Raw genomic sequence first — 25,722 nt, forward strand, 5'->3', positions numbered from 1 at the left:
GAAGATACTATTAAAGAAGAATGGGAGAAGTTGTCACCCCAATATTTGAGGAACACTTGCGCAAGTTTCAGGAAGTGTGTGAAGGCAGTTATTGAGAAAGGAGGAGGACACATAGAATAAAAACATTTTCTATTATGTCAATTTTCTTGTGGCAAATAAATTCTCATGACTTTCAAAAAACTAATTGGTCATACACTGTCTTTCAATCCCTGCCTCAAAATATTGTAAATTTTGCTTCCCCACCCTGTATTTGCTTCATGCATTTACCTAGTGCTTGTATGGGGCTATGATCACCTGGGGACGTTGAAATGTAGAGCTGTGTGTCACACACAATGTCAAGCTGAGTGGACATTTTTGCAACTCCATGAAAAATAGATTCATAAAAACTTTTTCAATCGCATTGTTTTGTAAATGCCTAAAGAGGAATAATAACACTCAGGAAAAAAAATCTTGATTAAGGTTCTCATAATTCATCCATGAAAGGGTTAATTAATTGGTTGTAATCGGAGTGTGAAGGGGATTTTATGCAATATAGTAAAAAATGCACCAGGAAAACATCTCGCACCCCATTTTTAAGTCAGAACACCAAAATAACTATAGTATTGTTACTCCACACACTAACGAACGGCTCCTATCCCAGTCAAATTCTATGTGTTAGAAACCCACACCTTAGCTGAGGATCCGTATGTAACAAGTTCGAAGTGAGAATGTGTAATGTATGTGACACAGATGAAAATAGACAGTTTTAACCTCCCCATCTTCCCTCATATAATGTGTTTGTTGCTTAATATAACATGTTCACTGACTAGTGAATGTGACATTATCACACACAGTATAACAAGAATACACAAGATGTTGTTAGTTTGTTGTCAGGTTGAATGGTGTCCACAGCTCACAGCATGGAAAGCATTAAAACTTGTCGTTCTGTAGCAGAGCAGGAGCCCATAACACAAAACAAGTGTTTTTCCACTGATGCATACAGCTATATGTTCTGTCCTCACCTCCCAAAGTCAAGTAAAAATCACCTAAAGGAGATTTTCTTTGTCGTGTGAAGTGATTTCCACCCACACATCTCCAGGAAATAGCCTGGTCCTGTTTATAACAAAATCTGAGCTGAACAGTATTTCCTGCAGTTACATGGTTTGTGTTTTCCCTCTGCTCTTCTGCAGGTCCGTGTGCCTGTGAGACTGAACTCGGGGCTGAATCAAACCATGTTGTACAGACCTCTATAGAAGGGTTGTACATACCTCACTGTGCAGGAACAAATACATACTTCACTCAGACTCTTCCTACAGGGTTGTGCGATTGTGTGGGGGTGTTGGAGCTTTGTTGAGAATAATGTTTATTTCTCTGTTTCTTGGCTTTGCTCTCACCATCACCCTTTATTCACGCTACTGCTTGTTGACTTTAACAACGACACCACGCAAGTATAAGAACTCATTTGACAAGTGGGAAAATCTATTAAGAGGAACACACTTGGCAAATAAGGACTTGATATCACCATAGAGAGCAGCACCACATCTATCTATCTATCTATCTATCTATCTATCTATCTATCTATCTATCTATCTATCTATTATCTATCTATCTATTAGAGCCCAGCCGATTGATTGGCCGGCCGAATATAGTTTATCACCGATAAATCAACATCGGCCAATATGTAACCGATTTATTACCTTTTTTGCTGCAGAGTTTCTGTCGTGCGCTGCTCCTGTGTGTGTGTGTGTGTGTGTGTGTGTGTGTGTGTGTGTGTGTGTGTGTGTGTGTGTGTTTGTGTGTGCTGGCCGGAGAGTTAGAGGAACAGTAAAGCGTGTCAGTTTCAGTTTCACCCCTACACACGCACACACACAATCATGGAATCACGGACCACTACCCCCCCGTTCCAACAAGGATGGACTGTTAATCCCCCAGCTCTGACCCCCCCTCCCCGTCCGTCCAAAAATCACAGCCCCCCCCCCCCCCCCAGTGTTATAAACTATTCACCCCCCTCACACACACCCATGTCTGATCCCGTACGATCCCCATATTCATGTTATATCCCAGCTAGGGGACCCTAGGACACAGTATGAAAAGAGTGGACACCTTTCCTCACTCCCAAGCCACAGAGAGAAACCCCGGATGCAGGTTGTGCATGTTAACAAAAAAGTGATTTATTTACAAAGTGCAAAATACAGATAATGAAAACCGAACAAAAAGGCAGCTGGAACTTCAGGGTGAGCTCTGGCCAAAATAACAAACAAAACTTTACTAAACTAAGAAATGAAGCTGACCTGCAAAGAAAGGAAACTAAAATACAGAGACTAACCTCCCTTGCCAAAAACAGGAGAAAACGAGACAAAAGAAAAGGGCAACCCACCCCTACTGCTGAAACCACAAACAAAGACAGAGTGACAGCGGGGTTGGGAGTGGAGGAACGGCGACCCTGGTCCGGCCCAGCTCCGTGATCTTTATTGGTCCGCCTCTGGCTAGCTGGTCCAATCCGGGTGCGGGATCTGGCTCAGCATCTGCTACACATAATCCACTCACGCACAGCTAAAAGGACACATACACAGACTGACATAACGACCCACCTATGAGTCGTAACAGCACTTCCTGTCTACCTCACAATTTCATTCTGCAAGCATGCCTGGGTATTAATAGTGTAGGGGAGACCGGGGACAGTTGTAACACAGGTCAGTTGTAACTCTTGCAATTACTCCAATCAGGAACAATTTAGGACTCACTCAAGTAATATTTTTTGCACAAATTATTTTTGTGATTGCATAGCTTGCTTTGTAGTTGGACTCATTAAAGGTAGGTATCGCTTACATTTTAAAGAATGATTTACCAAACAAATTTTATGTCACTATGTATAAAATATAGATTCACATCTTTTTCAAAAGTCTGCTCCCCAGCATAAAAGCTACCACATCTACAGTACAACCCGTGGTTCCCCACAGGTCACAGACTAGACCACTGTTTCTCAAACTGTGGTTCGGGCCCCCTAGGGGAGGTGTGAAGGCTTGCCAGGGGGGGCATGGGATCACTCCTGGGTGTTTTTTTTTTTTTTTCTTTTCACTTTAGAACATGTAGCAGGTGGAGTTAAAGTTGCAGCAATGGAGCACCCTGGACTCATTTTAGTGACGTACACCAAACTAATCTACTGTCATGGTGATCTGTCACTAGACTAGACAAAGAGTTTAGGTTTGGACAATAGAAAAGGATTTTACTGGAAAAGAAAAATGTGCAATGTTTGTGTTTTTGCACAGTTTGTACAGTTTGCACTTTGATGTTCTGAGATGTGCAATGGAAAATGGCTCATTGCAGCCACAGATATTGTTAAAATGTTCATCTTTGTTCCCAAAATGTGTTTGTTGTTCCAAAAAAAGGAACTTTATTGTCATAGTTGTAAGACTATTGCGCATTTCCCATTTTTTATTGAAAAAATATTGTGTCAGGGGGCAATCTGTTTGAGTTTATTTGTATTGTTGTATTGCAAGTTGTTTTTAATTTGAACAAAATAATTACTCAAGAAAAACCAAAAAGTATTGTTAAAATATTGATGTTTCTTTCAATAAAAGTTATAATTGCACCACTGTTATAATGTTGTTGGTGTTGCGGGAGACCTGGAGATTTTTCATCCTCCAAAGGGGGGCCCCACAGAAAAAGATTGAGAACCACTGGACTAGTCTAATATCAGATTATTTTAAAAGAGTTTGAAAGTTGTGTAAATTATCTTTAAATTATCCAACAGTTCACAATTATTTACTATAAGATTATTATATCCTGAGTAGATCAATGTTCTTATTTCATATATCGGCCAATATATCAGTTATTGGCCAATATCGGATATCGACTGATATATTGGATATCAGCATTTTTTAGCCCCAATATTGGTATCGGCATCGGCCCCATCTATCTATCTATCTATCTATCTATCTATCTATCTATCTATCTATCTATCTATCTATCTATCTATCTATCTATCTATCTATCTATCTATCTATCTATCTATCTATCTATCTATCTATCCATCCATCCATCCATCCATCCATCCATCCATCCATCCATCCATCTCTCTCAAAGAAACTGAACTGTGAATTTAGTCATCAGAAGTATATATGGACTTGTCATAGACTGTAATGGATAACAATGGATTACAAGTGACTGTGAAATCCATTATTTTCTCTACCGTTGCATCTAAACCAAGTGCCTGAAAAATGTTGGGTTTGTAAATACAGGTCTTTGTCTAATCAGAGGAGGGTCCTCTGAGGATGACATGTGATGGAAATGGAGAGCTGACACTGATGGCTGGAGGTGATTGGCCTTTTCATCGTCTATTAAATTAAAGTCCCCCGTGTAAAATTGACCTTCCCTTTATTGCCATGTGTATAAACGACAACCTTAAAAAAAAATCATTAACGCTATTTGAAATAACAGAGAACACTGTGTATGAATATATTACCTTTTTTTTTTTTTTTTTTTTTTTGATACACTATCTTTTCTATCGAGCTTGCTGTGAGTAATTAAAAGCTCCAGGCCTGAACATTGCTGGCCAGATTCTTGACACAGATGAGGTCTTTGACATTTTCACCCAGTGGTCTTACACTGAGAAAAGGTCAGACAATTACATGTTCAGCTCAGGCCAGTGTCATGTCATGTGTAAATACAGGGCCGTAGACGCCTCCTATAAATAAGACTGTTAGATGTTTCCCTTCATCCATCCTATATCACTTCCTTGTACAGGGTGTCCCATAAGTCTCCATACATAGAAAAAATAAACGTTTCTTGACATAAACCATTTTTATTTATATAATATGCTCTATATGACTGCCATTTTGTGGGGAACAAATTGATCCAAAACACTTCCTGTTTTTTTGAACTTGACAATAAGTTTTGCCACAGTGTCGTGTGTGATGCTCGTCCCATGTTTTCTGTTAAATGCACTTGCAACCATACGACTGCTTGCTGAACCGGCCATCAGGATGATTTCAATTCGTTGCTCTTTATTCAAATGCATTCTTTGGGTTATCTGAAATATAAAGAAATACATGTTAGAACCATATATGTATGAAATGTATTATGTCTCCTATGTATGGACACTTATGGGACACCCTGTACAACAGTGTGTGCCCTGTAACTTCAGGCGGTATTATGTCATTTAACCCTTTACAAGGTTCCTACATGTTTCTACACCTTAAATTTAAGACTGTTTACGACCTTTTTAAGACTACTTAGAAGAAAAATTAATGCCCATTTCACAGTCTATTTCATGACCATACTGGCAATAATTTGTGACTCCTAGAATTTAGGAAAATGTATTTATTTACTACATCTTAATTTCCACCGTTCGGAGTCATTTCTCATCGGGGGGCTGCAAAGTTAGCGATAACTGGTTCCCAATTTCAATATAAATTGCCAGTTTGGAACGGATGGAACAGAGTGAACCACTGTTTCTCAACAGGGGGCATTGGGACACAGTTGGGGGGGGCTGAGGCCAAAAGGGGGGTGTTAGTCTGTATAAGTATCAATATCAAGCTGCATGTTATGTCAGTGGCAGATACGTCAAAGTACCCCCCTGGACTTCGGTGGTAATGTCCTTTGCATCCCCACCCCTGGTTGCGAGGGGGGGTCTCCCTGCTCAACAACATGTTACGGATTGCTGCCCCCCCCCCCCCCCCCCCGCTTGACAGTTAGTTACAGTTCACTATAATCTCCCTGTCGCAAATCTTTTTTTTTTGGGGGGGAGGGGGGTTGTCATTAGGGATGGGAATCGAGAACCGGTTCCCAGTAGCTTGATTCCTTGGAATCGTTTGCCTGCCTGCTTAACGATTCTGCTTATCGATTCCGCCTTTGTTGTGCATGCGCAATTATGTCACGTGTACGCTGCATTGTTTTGGTCAGAATGTAGCCAACATGGCGTTGAGGCAGAAACGGTCTAAAAAGACGACACCAGGTCCACTTACTTGGAACACTTGCAAAGCTTCCATGTCTTCAACAGGGTTGAATCCCTTCAATATGTTCAAACATTTGTCCACAGCATGTGACTCATTTACAGGAATGTCACGTATTTGATACGCTACTTAGCGGCACTTGTGAATGTAGCGGCAGAGTGAACACTGGGCCATTTCCGGTTCCGGTGTGGGCAACAAACGTCTTAACTCCTCAAATACAAGTTTCCAAAGGTAAGAAGGGAAAGGAAATGAGGTGCACAACAACGGGAGACAAGCCGAGCTGAGTCGAACCAGTTCCACGTAGTAGAAATGCGGCAATAGAGGAATTAGCAAAGTGTCTTTAGTTTCACTTTCACTGTACACCCCCACCCACCCCCCAACCGGGCCTGGCATCATCTGTTATTATTATTTGTCCACACTGTATATGGTATATTTTCTGTGCAGATGGAAATATAGAAGACATTTAATGCAAACACACCCGTTTGTACTCTTTTATTCCCTCACCCAATGAGAATCATCGAAATGAAAACGGGTCCCACAGACTCAAACAACATACGAGGGTTAAAATAAAATATACTTTCAGAACGCTCACCACAGACACGTCAGGGGTTAAAGGGTTAAAAGACATAATACTCATATTTTGGGAAGTGTTAAGGCAACATCTTCCTTACAAACACACTATTTAGGCTCTTGCAGGAATAATCCTTCTCAATCATCATTAGGCCTGGCCTGAATTCCATTTTTAGAGCTCTGAGGTTTCACCAGTAATCAACAGTGAATATTTGAAGCTTCATTGAGGTGGGGTGGGATTCTCATGATTAATAATTTGATATTCAGCGGAAAGTAACCCAGTGCTGCTGTGAATCCACTTGTAATGTCTTGGCCTCAGCAAAACATACAGTTAATAACATTTAATGTGATAAAGTTAGCAGTGAAGATAATAATACCGAACACAGACCAGCGCAGTGTGGTACTAATGTCCATAACCTGTAGATCAGTGGTTCTCAAACTTTTTGGAACAAACACCCACTCACCTCATTATGTGCCTCCCACCACCCCCCAAGAAAAATATTTGCGACCGGAGAGTGGGGCAGTACGTTATTCTGTAAGTAATGCGATGGACCTGTTTGCAGAGGACGTGGGATGTATAGCTAGTCAGAGTCCCCTTTACCTCCTCACCTTATCACTGGGGGGTTATGTGCATCTGTGAGTTGCATAAGACGGGGGGGGGGGCGGGGAATTTGAGCCAATGACAGTAGCACTGGAATTTGAAAATACTTCTATCTTATTTCATGTTCAAATCAACAAAGTTTGTTCTGATATAAATACTTTTTCATTGCGATACTTAACAGTGACTAAACATTTGTGCCTCAGCGCCCCCCTCTCAGCTTTCTCATTCAAAACGCCCCCCCCCAACATTGTCCCAACACCACCTGGGGAGCGGTACTGACCCCATTGAGAAACACTACTTCAGATACTGTACATAACCTGTGACATCGCCAATGAACACAAGGCCCAGAGTCACAACAAACTCAGACGGTCACTCGCAGGTGTGATTCAAACATATTGTCGCTGTCAGGTGGAAACCTCTTATCTCCAAAGCATTATTATTATTTTTCAGAAAACTGGAAAAACTATGGATATTCTAAATAAATTAATGGAGTTTCGAGATGTTGCCATAAGCTTTTTTTAACAGTTTTCATTGTTAAATATTTCTGAAGCCATCAGGTCAATGTGAAGACTGACCAATAGAATCATTTTAAGACAAAAAAAAGACCAAATATGGTCTCACGAGGTTTCCGCCTGACAGCAATGATATGTTAACTCAGATCTCATAAATTTACAACACACTCGAAACACTTTACCTAAAATTCTGCAGGATAAAATGAACAAACTGAACACTTTAGATCACATGTGTCAAACATGCTGCCCAGTGGCCAAATCTGGCCCAAAAAAGGGTCCAGTCTGGCCCACGGGATGAATTTGTGAAATGCAAAAATTACACTGAAGATACTAACAATCCTTTAGTTCAGGTTCCACATTCAGACTAATTCAATCTCAAGTGGGCAGTACCAGTAAAATACTATCATATTAACATATAAATAACGACAATTCCAAATTTTTCTCTTTGTAAATATAAATATTTTCATGTATTTACACAAAAAAATTCGCAAAAATGTGAATAACCTGAACAATTGTGAACAACTTGAAATGTCTTAACTACAATTTTAACAAGATTCTGCTGGTTATTAAATGTTTTGTGTGTTTATAGATCCACTGTGATCTGTAAGTTATAATGTACATGTGAAAATGATAAACTGAGGCAGAATATTGTTAAAATTACACTTATTTTTTCAGTTTGTCCATGTTATTCACATCTGAAAGAATAGTTTGTAGATATAAACTTTTTCATAATATAAAATGTACTTTTTTTGCTCTAAAACAGACAAAAGTTTGGAGTTGACATTATTTATATATTATTATGTTATTATTTCACTGGTCCGGCCCACTTCAGATCAAATTTAGCTGAATGTGGCCCCTGAACTAAAATGAGTTTGACACCCCTGGTTTAGATGCTCACACACTTTAAATAATCAGTAGAAGCAGACTTAAAGACACCTGCTAGCCTCGTCACAGTTCTACTAACGACCCACCATGCAGAGTAGTGAAGCCCTGACACCACGAATCAGAGGAGATATTTGATGAAGATGACCCTCCCATCAGGCAGCACAGTGGTGCACTGGTCAGCAATGTTGCCTCACACGCACACACACACACACCTACACACACACACACACACACACACACACCGTTCTGTGTGGAGTTTGCATGGTCTCCCCATGTCTGCATGGATTCTCTTCATGTACAGCGGTTTCCTCCCACCCTCCAAAAGCATCACCCATAATAGTTGAATAGGTCAGTCTAAATCACCCATCGGTGTGAATGTGACAATGAATGGTTGTTTGTGTGTATATGTCTGCGATGAACTAATGAATATACCCAGGTTGTATTCTTCACCAGTGGTAGCTGGGATAGGATTCAGAACGCCTGACCCTTTGAAGGACTAAGTAAATAAATGAATGAATGAATGAATGGCCTTCCCATCTAACAAAGATAGGTGTGTAACCAGATTAGAGCTGCAGCTATTGATTATTTTCTTCAACTTCAGTCAATTAAATGATTATTTGAATGGGTGAAAAAAGTAGCGAAATGTGAAAAAGGCATGTTTGAAAATGACGAACAACGTGTCCTTTATTCCAGAACCAGGTGAAACAACTACAAAAAATACAAAAGTAAAAGCATATGTAAAAATAATCTATATAGAAATAACAATGTAAAAGTATATATAACAATAACCATAGAAATAACATCGAAAATAGAAATAAGAATAATTATAATTTATTTATAATAGTAATAATAAATAGAAATAACAACAGTATATACAGTACATATCGGCTAAAATTTGCTCAGAGGTCTTATTTATGTCCTTGTGCATAAGAAATCAATATAAGTGAATCCCCAAAGGAACTTTGTGTTGGTAAATGCAACTTATGCAAATTTACAGGATTTCAGTTCTGTTGCAACATGTTGATGGTCATATGAACTATGTTTTCAGCTCAAAAATGTCCAATTTCATCACAGTTAATGCTATATTTTCATGTCACAAATGGCCAAGTTATATTTGAACTGAATTTACCTGAAAAACAAATATTTTATTCTTTTAGATTTCCCATCTTTTCTTACAAGATTCTGTCCTACGTATCACATGTTTTATTTTTACAGGTTGCAATATGGAGTATGGTGCTGATCCATCCTGCTTATGTTACACCAATACATACATTAAGAATGTCACATCACTTTTTAAATCAACAGTTTTCTAATAATAAGCATTTTTATAAAGAAATAACAATTCTATATTGTTATTTCCTCTTTAGTATGATGATAAACTATACAATAAATAATTCTGATCCTAGTTTTTGCACAGGGATCATTAGTGTAAACGGTGACATGGCTGCTGAGCATCAGTACGATGGGATCTGTAACAACCATGTCACATCCGTCCACTGCCACATTTTGTGTTTTTGTGTCAGCTGTTATTGTTTTAGATCCACAATACTAACATTTATGAATAAGAGGAGAATTAGCAATAGTAAGTATATAAGTTTATTACTAATAAAGTACTGGTACTGACCAGATCATCATGGGTAATGTCACGTCCGTCCACCAGTTATTTTTGCTCTTTCTAATGTTATTTTAAGAATTCTATTCTAATTTATTTTCTTCTATTCTGTGTTATTATTTTATACTCTATGCTATGTTCTGTTCTATACTACATACACATGCTATTCAAAATCCAATATTTCTGAAAATATAGCTTCCACTGTCAAATAATATCAGTAGTCTGTGCACAAATGTATTAGCATTATTTCAACATAGTTCTATGCATTTCTTACAACTTTTTTTTTTTTTTTAAACAAAAATGGCCACTCATTTGACCCGCTAAGTACATTTTAGCCGATATATATATATATATATATATATATATATATATATATATATATATATATATATATATATATATATATATATATATATATATATGTGTGTATATATATATGTGTGTGTGTATATAAGACAAATAAGTCAAATGATATCTACAAACAATATGTCCACTACATTCTTCAACAATTTTCTATCCAACTTACTAACAACTAAGATGTAAGATCAACTTTGAGGTGATCCTAGCATCATGTGCGTCACAATAGGTGTCTGTGTGAAACGCTACAGTGGAACCAGTTTTTACCGACAACATAATTAGGGAAATTTGCAATTTAACAATTTTTTTCAACCAATTCAAGTCAGTCAATCATTTCAGCTCTAAACAGGATGCACTGCCTGTTGTTTAACTTAAAACCCAGTGAGATGAAGACTGACTAGTGTTAACTTTGCATGATTATCTTATTGTCACCGTATAGTTAAAAAAAAAGTTCATATCATCAAATTGTCTACCTGCTAAACAAGACTTTAAAAAGTAAAACATTACACACACACTTTCTCCTCTAACAGACCTTTAACCAATGCAAACAGCAAAAATTAGGAAACTCTGAATTGTCTCCAGAACATTCCCATAAAGTTTTGTGCAGGTGCTTGTGTTTTTAGAATATAACCGCTATGACAGAAGCAGTAAATAACTTTTGTTTTGCTATTTCACTGCTTTATTTCTCACAGGGCCGCTCGCTCTCCCCATTCAAACTCCTGCTCGCTCTCCCTCCCATGGCTCTCTCTGTAGATCACTGACTGAGTTGAACAGTTCCGTTTCCAAACACAAGCAAGAAATGGTGCAGACTCTTTAAAGCTTTAGAATAGCTTTATAGGCCCATAGCTTTATAATGTGTAGCATTCAAAAAGTTCAATATTCACTGAAAATATTCCAATTAAAACTATACTGCACTCAAATACATACTGTATAGTATGCAAGAGAGAAAGAACTGAATGAAAATCTAACATAGATTATCTCATGTAACATCCCGTCATAATCCTCTGATAGAACTCTTAAATGCCATATCTCTGATGCAATCAGTTTTACCCTCCAAATATTGGCTCAGATTATGTAATGTGTGAAAGATTTATTTGTGGCAAATCTATCATCGTAACATGGGTGCAAAATGTAAAATAATTATGAATTGTCTTTGAAATAAAACTTAAATGAGTTGTTGCAGTGGATGAATTATGGATGATGGATTCCACATTAACCCTTTATAGCGCACTCATAGAAATACTGTGAAATTCAAAATTTCAACCGTAATGTGTTATTTGAGGACATAACAACACTTCACTACGTTTGTGATGTTTTTTGTTTTTCATTGAACCCTTTCATGCATGAATTATGAGAACCTTAGTCAATATTTTTTTCTTGAGTGTTTTTATTCCTCTTTAGGCATGAAAAAAACAATGCAAATGATTTTTTTTTTTTTTTTATGAACCTATTTTTCGTGGAGTCACAAAAATGTCAACTCTGCTGGGCACCATGCATTTAATTTTTGAAGCAAAGAAACATGTATTTAAAACTCATCATCCGAAAATGAAAGAAAACTATGAAATAAAAACATTTTTAATGCCACTAATTGCTAAATCGCTAATGTTTTCTCACATTTTATCATACTCTAATATTAGTTATTACTCATTTCATGGAGATAATATTCTCCTGAGACCCAGGAAATTGACAGTTTTAGCTTTTTTACATTAAAAAATTGTCTTGACTGGAAACTGCATAATGCAACAGTTTTTTAAGACAGATTTTTAAAATAATATTAAGTGATTGATTGATGTTTTTTTTTAATGGAGAGTCCTTTGTAATGCACAGCATTTTTAAAGTAAAACTGTCAAACTTTTGTCCCCTAAGGAGGACAAAATGCATTGCTGGGTCTCAGGAGGATATGCAAAAAAAAAAAAAAATTGTTTCAGAAAGCAGTTCATTACAGTCTAATAACAATTAGCAACTGATTTACACTAAAACATGTTACTGCAGATCAGGTTTATCATGAGCAGCAAAGTTACAATAATTGTATGAACTGCAGTGTTTGGGAGGATGCATAAGCGTTCACTGTGTTAACCGATATGCAAGTAAAACGACAAAACGTTTATGTTTAATGCTGCTAATCTGATGTTTTCTCACATTTTAACATATTCTAATACTAGTTATTACTCACTTCGTGGAGATAATATGCAAAAAATAACAATTAACAGCTGATTTCCACTCAAGAACCAATTAAGAACAGCAAAGTTACAGTAATGGTATGAATTACAGTTTATGAGATGATGCATAAGTGTCCACTGTGTTAACTGATATGGAACTAAAACAACTAAACCCTTGAATAAACAAGAGAACAGCTGTGGAATATATGTCCATTGTAGTGACCACTATGTATGAAAGGGTTAAATTTACATATAAAATCATGATGAATGAAATTACCATATTTGGTTCCTTACGCATAAGTGCCAAAAGTAAAAAAAAAATAAATAAATACATTTTTAAAAAAAAATACATGAAGTACAGGGTGGGGAAGCAAAATTGACAATATTTTGAGGCAGGGATTGAAAGACAGTGTATGACCAATTAGTTTATTGAAAGTCATGAGAATTTATTTGCCACAAGAAAATTGACATAATAGAAAATGTTTTTATTCTATGTGTCCTCCTTCTTTCTCAATAACTGCCTTCACACACTTCCTGAAACTTGTGCAAGTGTTCCTCAAATATTCGGGTGACAACTTCTCCCATTCTTCTTTAATAGTATCTTCCACACTTTCTCGTAATAGTTTTGCTCATAGTCATTCTCTTCTTTCCATTATAAACAGTCTTTATGGACACTCCAACTATTTTTGAAATCTCCTTTGGTGTGACGAGTGCATTCAGCAAATAACACACTCTTTGACGTTTGCTTTCCTGATTACTCATATGGGCAAAAGTTTCTGAAAAGGTATGGATAATAGTGTTAGGTATGATTATGACATCAATATATGTTTGGTTTCAAAACAATTGACGTAGTGCCTGCTGAGAAAAAACAACTAAATGTTCATTGTAAATTTTGCTTCCCCACCCTGTATATATGAGAAAATACAAGAAAAACACATGTAAGGTGAAAGGAACATGTATTTTAGAACATTAGAACATCATTTTTATAACCAAAGTTCTAATAGTTTTGGATTTGTCATTATAGTTTAATTTTACTTAGTTTTGACTTTTGTTTTTCTCTAATTCAGTTAGTTTTAATTAGTTTTTAGAGCAGGTTTGCTAGTTTTTTATTAGTTTTCTTTTTTTTTTTTCTAAATGCTCAGTTTTAATATTAATTTGAGTTTTGTTGTATCTTTTCTCTTCTTCTCCGTCATATTCAAATAAATCCCGTACAGGACTCTGCTGCTTTCTCCCAACTTTAGTCTCCATGTTTCCAGGTAGAGTGGGGATGAGAAGATGACTCTAAACCACAAGTGACAAGAAGTGACGGACCGTTAAATATCATATGGTGCCATTAGCTAAAATTGCTAGAGCGAAATAAATCGCTTTCGTATCAATCCGACATTGATAAAGATGAAAATGAAGGGAGTTTTAGCCACAATTTTTTTAAGTTTTAGTTACTTTTGTAAACACACAATACAGTTTCAGTTAGTTATTGTTTTTTTCTTTTACTTATAGTTTTTATTTATTTCAGTTAACGAAAATGTTTTTTCAATTCTAGTTTTCGTCATTTCATTAGTTTTTGTTAACAATAATAACCTTGTTTATAACATGACACGAACATAAGTGCTGATCCAGACCCCTGTCCACATCCACATTCTCCCTTTGAACATCATTCCTTACATTAGTACCATTACTTCATGGTACCTAACAAAGCAGGTACACTCACTGTTCATGCAGAGGTGGACCTTACAGACCCTGTAGACCACATTAGACCTGAGATTGTTGACTCACTGTCCTCACTGGAACTGTCACTGTCTTGTAATGTGTGCAGAAATCACCAAAAATAGTCACTTGCCCAATAAAGGGTTAAGAGACTACAGAAAAACTGACAAGCTCAGATTACATTCATTCAACACATTCATGGTCAGACTGAAGTTTTTCTCTTCAGTTTTATAAAAGATATGTGAAATATGTTGAAACTCTTGCCTGAAATGTATTTTTTATGTATTACAAATGTCTGAAAAAGACATTAACAAAAGCAGGAAGTTTTATCATTTGATAACTCACTTCAAGAGATGAACCACTGTTGAAAATGAATTAAACCAAAAATATTTGTGCTGAAAATCAATCAGACACTGGCATGTTTGTAATTCCTGTAGTTCTCTCTTTTTCTTTTTTCGTGGTGGGAGAAAGTGAGTGTGTGAAGATAAAAACATTCAGACAAGAACTGAACCTCGTTGTGTGAAATGACAGCACTAACCAACGAGCCACCTCCATATTAGCGATAAGGATGTGCTTGGCAAAAAATCTGTCACGTTCAGACTGAAAGGGTAAATGTTTTTCAGGCAAGCAGAGCCATCTGGTGTGTGGTGGAGACACCAGCTGGAGAGAGGCAGGAAAACGGGTTCAATGGACCTGTGAGAAAATGGCAGAAGTGAGAGGGTGAGTGCTCTGAATCAGGTGATGTTTCACGAACAGGGTGGGAGGTCCGCTGATTCACTGCTGTAGTGGACTGCACCTGCTCCACCATGATCCACTCATCCTTTTGGGATCAGACTGACGGCACACATGAATGAACTGGACAAAGTCTGACTTCTGAACAAGGCTTTGGTGGGTCTCTCTGCGGAAACAGACCCTATGAGGAGAATCATTCACTAAAACATAAGCAATGACTCTTCATATTTTTTTTATTAATGCTGGGCAACAACTGAAATTCTTAATCGCAATTAATCATGTGGATTTCTGTGATTAATCATGATTAATTGCATAGTTATATGTGTGTGTGTGTGTGTGTGTGGGGGGGGGGGGGGGGGGCATCAACAGCGTGCATTTCCTTTCAGTGATATTTCAGACTGGAAGTACTCCGGTGATAAAAAAAAAAAAAAAATTCCACATTACAGTGCTTCCAAACAACTGTGTCCTTCTCACCCCCACCATCTGAAGACATTTAAAATGAAAATGTCACTGGAACAGACCGGTACTTTTCTCCATGTTTATGTCCCCACCAGTGTATTTCCGGTTGTGAGTGATTGACAGGAGTCTTAAGCCCACCCCAAATGCTGTCATTGGTTGAAACGCATGATGACGCCGATTGGCAAACCAACCCTGGTCAACATCCCCCTCTTCCTGTGACCCATGGTTTACCTACGTGTATTCACAGAGCCAGAGCAACAGACTTTCAAAATAATGTGATGTTCAGTTGTTAAAAGCAAGCAAAGGGGGCCCTCTAGTGGCCAGATGAAGTTGCACTAACATATGTTTTGTCCTTATGGTGTTACCGTAGCCAGTTTGGACATAAGAAGGAACTAACAGACACGTTTCTTTCACTCTGTTTGTATGGCCCGAAAAACGTTTGCCTGTGAGTATTTTATGTTCAGTTGTTGTAACAATGAATAGTATAAAATATCTCTGATGTGAACCTTTGTTGCTGGATAAAGAGACGTAAATCTTAAATTAATCTGTAAATGCTAATCATTAGCGTGTCTATGGATTTTCCCATTCTTGTTAGCATTGAGCTAGCGATTTTTTTCCTATTCATTTAAATGTATAACGCCATGTAAATGTACTAAGGCAATGAACATAACAGACATATTTTGTATGTATGTTGCAGTTTTACAGTGAGTCTCAACTAAAAGATTTGGAGAGAAGTTTTGGGCGTCCGGCTTTTCTTGGTAAACCTGCTGTCTATCTGCCGAGCTAACTGCTACACGCACACAAGCAGAGGCAGAATAATATGAGTTAGAATAAAATGACATTAACGTGAGATTTTAAAAAATTGTCAGCGTTATTTAATGAATGCGTTAACATGGTAATAACGCATTAAGTTGCCCAGCCCTACTTTTTATATTTTGATTGATGGTGAAATAATTGCCAGGTTTTAAATCTCTGGTTCTGGGCTTTAACCTTATAACACCAAACATATCATATTTGATTCATGAGTTTGGAAGCCCTCTACATGATCAGTGTGATTTTTTTTTTTTTTTCTTGAAAAGCCTGATGTATACAATTAGATACACGGATAATCCGGCAGGGGGGAGGAATTTGTTCACCAGAGGCCTTTCCAGTGACACTACAAGACTGTCATTAATGAGGAAGGAGGCAGAACTTTGTCAATTTTGAAAAGAAATTACCAATTTGTTAGACATGTTTGTGTTATATTAGGCTTTTGTTTGTTCAAAAATAATAATATTTGAGCACTGAGACCCAAAGTATCAAATATGATGCAAAAATGAAATTCACACATGGAAATTGATATTTGAAAAAAAAAAAAAAATTGGTGCTGGTTTCAAAGAACTGGAATTTTCTGTCAATGATATAAAGCAGGAGTGTCAAACTCATTTTAGTTCAGGGGCCACATTCAGCTAAATTTGATCTTCAGTGGGCTGAACCAGTAAAATAATAACATAATAATATATAAATAATGTCAACTCCAAACTTTTCTCTATATTTTACAGTGAAAAGAGTAAAATTAAACAATGAAAATGTTTACATCTACAAACAATGTGAGTAATTTGAACAAACTGAAAGAATAAGTGTAATTTTAACAATACCATGCCTCAGTTTACACATGTACATTATAACTTATAGATCACAGTGGATCTACAAATACATACAACATTTAGTATCAGGCAGAATGTTGTTAAAATTGCACTTATTGTTCTTAAGACATTTCAGGTTGTTCACATTTGTTCAGATTATTCACATTTTTTGTGAAATTACATTTTGTTTTAGTGTAAATACATGAAAATATTTACATTTACAAAGAAAAATGTGGAGTTGTGAGTATTTATAGATTATTATGATAGAATTTTACTGGTCTGACCTACTGGAGACTGAATTGGTCTGCATGTGGAACCTGAACTAAAATGATTGTTAATTTCTTAATATCTATTTTTGCATTTCACAAAATAATCCCATCTCATAATTTAATGATTTTTGCACTAAATCAAAGAGGAAAAAATGGTGTTGTCATTATTTATAGGTTATTATGATATTATTTTGGAGTTTGATGCCATAACTTGCACTTTGCACATTCATCTCGCGGGCCGGATTGAAACCATTGGCGGGCCGGTTTTGGCCCCCGGGCCGCATGTTTGACACCTGTGATTTAAAGGTTCAGGCTTTACAGTGTTAAAAAAAGTGCCATGATCACTAACACTGGTTTATATAATATAAAAACAACTCTTTAAATTCCAGTTTGTTTATTATATGGCTATATAGTTAATTTTAATGTTTGTTGTAGAGTTTAATAGAAAAATATGCTATATGCATCATCAACAGAGTAGTCCAAATTACTTCCAAATGAGAATCCATTACAGATTACTTGTTACTGTTATGTAAAAGTAATTCCTTACCTAATAATATTACACTCAGAATTCTAATACATTACCTGACTCCTGTGTTACTTTTGAATTACATACAGACTCTCATCATAAAAGGTGCGTATGCAGTAGAACCCCCACCCAATACAAGCAATAGAAGAACCTTGGGACGCATAAATTTGTGTCTGAAGTATATGTGGACATATAGCTCAGTAAGTAATGTAGGAATGCTTGTATTTTTTTCTGCATTTTACATGTTCAAACAGGGGGTGCAGTGCTGAGGCCACTGGTAGATAAATCTGCAATCAATAAAGAATTCTAACTAGTGTGACAGGTTAAAATGCATTATTTTTTTTAAATTTAGGAAGCGCATTATTTCTTTGAAATGTTCTTCATAGGTCATTGATGGGTCTACTTGTTCCCAGGTACTATAGCTTTATATAAATTGGTATAGGTTCAGTATAACTACAGGGTGGGGAAGCAAAATTTACAATATTTTGAGGCAGGGATTGAAAGACGGTGTATGACCAGTTAGTTTATTGAAAGTCATGAGAATTTATTTGCCACAAGAAAATTGACATAATAGAAAATGTTTTTATTCTATGTGTCCTCCTTCTTTCTCAATAACTGCCTTCACACGCTTCCTGAAACTTGCGCAAGTGTTCCTCAAATATTCGGGTGACAACTTCTCCCATTCTTCTTTAATAGTATCTTCCAGACTTTCTCGTAATAGTTTTGCTCATAGTCATTCTCTTCTTTCCATTATAAACAGTCTTTATGGACACTCCAACTATTTTTGAAATCTCCTTTGGTGTGACGAGTGCATTCAGCAAATCACACACTCTTTGACGTTTGCTTTCCTGATTACTCATATGGGCAAAAGTTTCTGAAAAGGTATGGATAATAGTGTTAGGTATGATTATGACATCAATATATGTTTGGTTTCAAAACAATTGACGTAGTGCCTGCTGAGAAAAAACAACTAAATGTTCATTATAAATTTTGCTTCCCCACCCTGTATATTTGTCTTTAATTGATTCGGGAAAATACGGGTTTATATAAGTTTAATATTACATTTAAAATTGTTGTTGTTAAAACCGTTACATATTTTGTTTAAAAATCAAATGCATTTACAAAGGTTTTATTTAAAACAAGCAATACACAGTTTTGTTTAATGTTTCATGCCTGATCGATTCATATTGTCTGGGAGGAAGTTGTTGTGCGCATGTGCGTCGTTGAGATGAGTGTTGTAATAGCAGCTGTTGAATAAATCAATGAGGACACGTAGCGAGTCCATGGTCATTTCAATAACACAAACAACACAGCTGTCTCCCTCAAATATCTGGGCGGAGAGCACAACACTAGTCATAGAAACATCAGCTTACCTTGTCATTGCTGATCACAGGGATCATGCTAACTAGCTTCTTGAAAGCAGGGTTAGGGTTAGTAATGAGCATACGTCCATGTGGATAATGAAGTGTCCTGTCGCATTTTTCAATTCCTTAACCCTTTCATGCATAGTGGTCACTACAGTGGACAGTTACTCTACAGCTGTTCTCTTGTATATTCATGGGTTTTGTTTTGTTTTTTTAGTTCCATATCAACCAACACAGTGGACTCTTCCGCACCATCTCATAAACTGCAATTCATACCATTATTGTAACTTTGCTGTTCTTGATTGATTCTTGAGTGGAAATCAATTGTTAATATTTATTTTTTGCATATTATCTCCATGAAGTGAGTAATAACTAGTATTAGAATATGTTAAAATGTGAGAAAACATCAGATTAGCTGCATTAAACATGGTTTCATTTCACTGTTTTCATATCACTTTATGATATTGGGTTTTAAATACATGTTTCTTTGCTTCAAGAATAAAATTCATGGTGTAGCTGAGTGGACATTTTTGTAACTCCATGAAAAACAGGTTGATTTAAAAAACAGAATTCAATCACATTGGGTTTTTTTTTCATGCCTAAAGAGGAATAAAAACACTCAGGAAAAAAAATCTTGATTAAGGTTCTCATAATTCATGCGTGAAAGGGTTAAAGGACTGATATTTTGCTTTTTTAAATGGAATTATGCATTTTCAAACTTTTTCCTGTGGTCTACATAAACTGTAAATGCTCTGCTTGGGTCTGAATTCTTCATTAATTCAACTCCACAGGTCCATCTTCATTCCTATTTCTGAGTAATGACACCAGAAAGGTCGTTTTGAGTGCTGGCCCTTTAAATGCAAATGAGCCACTTCACGCCCTACCCCCTCCAGGTTGTTGACCGTGCTCCTCTGTCCTTTTCAGCCACTTGTGTTCATTAATACAACCAACAACTGAACATTTTAGGTAATCAGCTCCAAGTTTATTCTATCATTAAGGAAGCAAAAGTAATGTGTTACAAATGTGAGATGGGGGTTGGATTTAGTAAGTTTTCTTCTTCCCACTCCTTTTTGAGCAGTACATATTGAGTTTATTTTGTTATTACTAGTGTACATGGCAATTACTGTTTTGTCTTGATCACCTTTGCTTATTAATGTATTTGCTCAGATATCTTTTTCCATTATTATTTGCTGATGACACTTGTCTCACAGCCGCTCATGATGACTTTAAGTCTCTTATTGCATCGGTAAATAATGAATTACAAACTGTTTCTAATTGGTTCCAGATTAATAAATTAACACTCAATGTAAAAAAAATGTAACTTCATGATCTGCAGCAAAACTAAATCCTACACAGAAGACGAAGCTAAAATATTAATTAATGGAACTGAAATCCGTCAAGTACCTCACACCACGTTTTTGGGTGTTGTTCTGGATGAAGGTCTTAATTGGAATAGCCATATCAATCATGTATGCAAAAGATCAATGAAGATGCTCGGTATACTGAGAAAAGTCTGTCCCCTAATTCATCACTCTGCTCACTTGACTTTGTATTATAGTTTTCTGTTTCCATATATGAATTACTGCAATATTGTCTGGTCAGGAACTTATCCAACTTATCTCAGCAAACTCTCGATAATCCAGAAGAGATTCCTGAGAACAATCTCACTGTCTAGTAGATATGAACCGTCTGCACCAATTTTTAGGAAATATTCAGTACTACCCATTCATGAACTCAGTGTTTATCACTCATGTTTATTTGTGCACAAGTTTATCAATAATAAGCAAGATCTTCCGGACACTTTTCATAATTTTTTTAGTTTTTCATCCGATTTACATTTATACTCAACTAGACATAGCGACAATCTTCATTTACCCTTCTGTCGAACATCTGGTCATCAATTTAATATTTTATTTAGAGGTCCTAAATTGTGGAACAATCTAGACATGTCTTTAAAGTCTATATTGTCATTTACATCTTTCAAAAACTCACTGAAAAAACATCTCCTGTCCTGACTTTTTCAGTGTTTTCTATATTGTTAATTGTTGTTTAATTATTGTTTTCTTATGTTTGTACATTCTATTTTTTTTTTTATTTTATAATAGATGATGGGAGTGGAACTCTGTACAAGCCCTTTGGGCTTTGTTCCCTCCCTGCACTGTTTTTTTTATTGTGCTAAATAAATAAATACAACAACAAAACATATTAGTACCTTCTGCCCAAAAAATTTTAAATTTTTTCTTCTGCTCAAAACAAATGAATGAATGAATGAAATGAATTCAGCTAAACGTTGTTTTGAGCGCTGGCCCTTTAAATGCACATGAGTCACTTCACGCCCCACCCCCTCCAGGTTGTTGGCTGTGCTGCTCTGTCCCGTTTAACCAACAACTGAACATTTTAGGTAATCGGCTCCAAGTTTGGACATATTTTCAGTTTTTGCTACAACCGCTGCTGTTGACAAACAATTATGGGGTACTTGTTCGTCAGACGTCTTGACCTTATATGTGCAAATATCATGACGTAACTACTTATAGACGTAACAAATTAATAAGAAATTAAAACAGGTTGTAGAAATCCACTTGATTTTTGCCAAAATGAATATGAAGATAGCTTTGCAGCACCTGGAGGGTTCATATTCAAACTGTATGAACTATTAGGGTCCAAATCCACAAATAAATGTACCAAAGACAAAAAGAAGTGGGTTTAGCAAAATATGACCCCCAGTCGTGCATTTTTTTTTTTTTTTTCATTTAAGCCAGTGGTTCTTAACCTTGTTGGAGGTACTGAACCCCACCACTTTCATATGCACATTCACCGAACCCTTCTTTATTAAAAAATAAAATATGATTTTTTTTCAAATTCAAGACACAGGTATAATTTTTACTGGTGCACAAATGAACCGTGCATTAGAGAACAAAACCAATACAGTGCATGAACTCACAACAAATTACATACCTTTTCACAAAGACATGACCTTTTGTAATACTACCACACTGAAATGGTTTTAATTTTTAACCTTATGTATTCCAATAATGAACTTATTGTATTTATGCTATTTATCATTTTTAACATTTTAACACACACTCATCACCTAATTTCCATCAGGCTACAATAATAATGAATATTTACTGCAAATCAGTGTGACTTCAGCTGTTGTTGAGTGTGTGTCTTGACCTCCGCCGAACCCCTGAGACTGACTCACCAAACCCCTAGGATTTGATCGAACCCAGGTTAAGAACCACTGATTTAAGCAATTAAATTATGGGTGAAAAGTGTGTTTTAACCCAAGCACTATTGAACATGTACCAAGTAAAATATTTCTGAAAATTGATTAGTAATGCCATACACTACTGCATTATAGCAAAAAGTAATCCATTACTGTAATGTTTTACTTTACTACTGTGTTACTCCCAACACCTTCTAAAACTATTACAATATCAAATACTAAAAAGTCAGAAATGTCCTAAGTGAAGTGTAGCCGGATGACGGTGGAGTGAGTGAACAGACTCAAAAACAGAATTATAAATTATATTATCTTCCTCTCCGTGTCAAACCAAATTCCTGAACAACCATGCTGATTGGTTGGTTAACAGGTCAATGCTGGGACATCCTTTGCAAATGACATTTACGAAGACAGATGATCTTAAGGAATGAGCCTAATGGACTTAAAAAAATACTTCCTCAGCTATTGTCATCTGTTCTTCATCAAGAGCCATTTCCTCGGCCATAGTAAATTGAGGACTCATAAACTGGTGTTTACAACTAGTCGACTTCGTCCTCTCAACATCTGTTTTTATCATGTTGCTTATCCAGAGGTGAAGATGAACAAAAGACTGAATGACAAAAATCACTATATGTGCCATGTTAATAATGTATTACATTATGTGTTAATGTTAATTAACTCAGCATGTTAACTCTTTTATGCACGTAAGACTTAAGCCATTTGCCTGACCTGTGGTTTCACATATGTGTGTCCTGATCATGTTCACGGTGAATTATGTGAAAGTAAGAGTATCACTGCTTATAGCATGTCTGAATAATCATGCTATTATTTTACTGATACTTAAATGAGGTTACAGGTGATGTATAAAGTTTAAGTGATCTTATTTAAGGATCTTATTTAAGGATGCAAAGTTTTCTTACAAGGCTGCCCACAGTCCTCTCCCCCTCTGTCTTCCCAAGAGGGAAGAGAAACGTGATACTGAGATATGCAAACGACTCATTTAAATATTCACGAGGAGGCGGTTTCCCGCCGAAAACAGACAAAGAAGGCAACACCCCAAGGCATCGATGACTCATCTATATTCACGAGGAAGGTGTGGCAAGTTGGTTTTTGGACAGAACTATAAAGGTGAATGAAACCAACTTTTCAGCAGAGTCTTTTCCACCTCTTCTGGGCTCTCACAGAGCAGAGCAGAGTCTTTACCATCTCCAGGGCTCTCACCTACGCAAAGAGAAGAGAGCTTTCTCCACCTCTTCAGAGTCTTTACCATCTCCAGGGCTCTCACCTCCAAAGAGCTTTACCATCTTCGCTGTTCTCCACTTCTCCTGGTGAGCTTTCCAGAACCAGCCGCCAGAGCCAGCTGTGAACCTCCTCCAGCCAGCAGAACTTCAGAGCTTCAGAACTTCAGACCTCCAGACCTTCAGGCCTCCAGCGCAAGCACGTCGCTTCACAGCCTGTTCCTGCTTCGAACTACGTCAGAAGACTTCATCCATCCGCCGTCAAGGCCGTGCCAGTTGCTGCATCCGCACCGCAACAACTTGTAAGAAAACTTGCTCCTGATTTATCTGAGTTGGTGTTATTCCAAGTTAAGTAGGTTTACCTCAACGTAACCTCACTAACATTATAATCTCTTGAATATAGCTATCTGCCAACTTAATTTACATATTCTCCTGTCCATAATCTCCTGCTCCTTTTGTTGTATTTGTCTCTTGTCTTTATGTTATTTGTGTGTCTTAGTTTAGTTAATAAATTATTTATATGTATATAAATCCATTGTTTCAGTTGTGCTTTGTGTACTGTATATTTTACACATGGGTTCACTGTGCAGTCCACGAACTATCACCTTTGCAAGATTTCCAAATTATTGTTTTGGGGTTGATTTAGGTTTAAGCTTAGTTATAAATCTATAATTAAATTAATCAATGAATCAACACTCAATTAATCAATAAATTGGTATCCTATTCTTGCTACAGAAGCCTAACCCTAACATAGTGTCATGGACTCCAGATGAACTTGGAGCAAAGAACAACTTTATTTAACTCTAAAGTTCAGCTTCTGGCCTTCATCTCAGTCTCAAGGAAATACATAAGCAGCTGCTTTTAAATAAGATATGGCACATGAAAAATTAAAGAAATGTGCAAGGAAACAACCAGGCCTAGATATCCACATATGTATTGACCAAAGGGGGTCTGCAAAGATGGGATGGGCATATGAATAGGAGGCTTCAGGCAAAAATCACTCTACAGGGTTCTTATACATTTGAAATTTCCAAATTCCATACTTTTCCATACTTGTGTAGGAACCCTGAATGTACCATGTTAACAGAGAGAAAAGGGCAGGGTCCAGTGTCAGACATGGCTGATATCAGATTAGAATTATTCCAATGGAGGTTGGAGGTAGGTAGGAGTGAATATGCATATTTGGTCTAATCTACTTGAAAACCCAACTATACAGCTAAAACAAACTAGAAAAGCACTCGGAGAGCACAGACCTCCGCCAAGGCTGATCAGTGCCCCCCCGCCCCCCGCCCCCCCCGTGGGCCCCCCCACGCCAAGGAGGTTATGTTTTTGCCAGGGTTTGTTTGTTTGTCTGTCTGTTTGTCTGTCCGTTAGTGTGCAACATAACTCAAAAAGTTATGGACAGATTTTGATGAAATTTTCTGGTCTGCGCCCCCCCCGTGGGCCCCCCCATCCCCAATCACCACCAAAATGTAATCATTTCTTCCTTATCCCATTTCCAACAAACCCTGAAAATTTCATCCAAATCTGTCCATAACTTTTTGAGTTATGTTGCACACTAACGGACAGACAGACAGACAAACAAACAAACCCTGGCAAAAACATAACCTCCTTGGCGGAGGTAATTATATATTGTTGCTGTCGGGCGGAAACCTCATAAGTCAATTTTTTTTTTTTTCATTAAACAATTCTATTGGTCAGTCTTCACGTTGGCCTGACAGTTTTAGGAATACTTAACCAATGAAAAGTGTTGACAACAGCTTGTGACGACATGTCTTAAATCCATTAATTTATTTAGAATATACATTGTTTGTCCAATTTAATGAAAAATTTCCATTTTGGACGTTTGGAGTTTCCGCCCGACAACAACGATATGCAAAAAATATGTAAACAAGAAAAAAAAAACTTATATACAACTCTATAAACCAACAAATATACAAATAGAAAGAATCA

Source organism: Sphaeramia orbicularis, chromosome 6 (assembly GCF_902148855.1).
Source record: "Sphaeramia orbicularis chromosome 6, fSphaOr1.1, whole genome shotgun sequence".
Classification (NCBI taxonomy): domain Eukaryota; kingdom Metazoa; phylum Chordata; class Actinopteri; order Kurtiformes; family Apogonidae; genus Sphaeramia; species Sphaeramia orbicularis.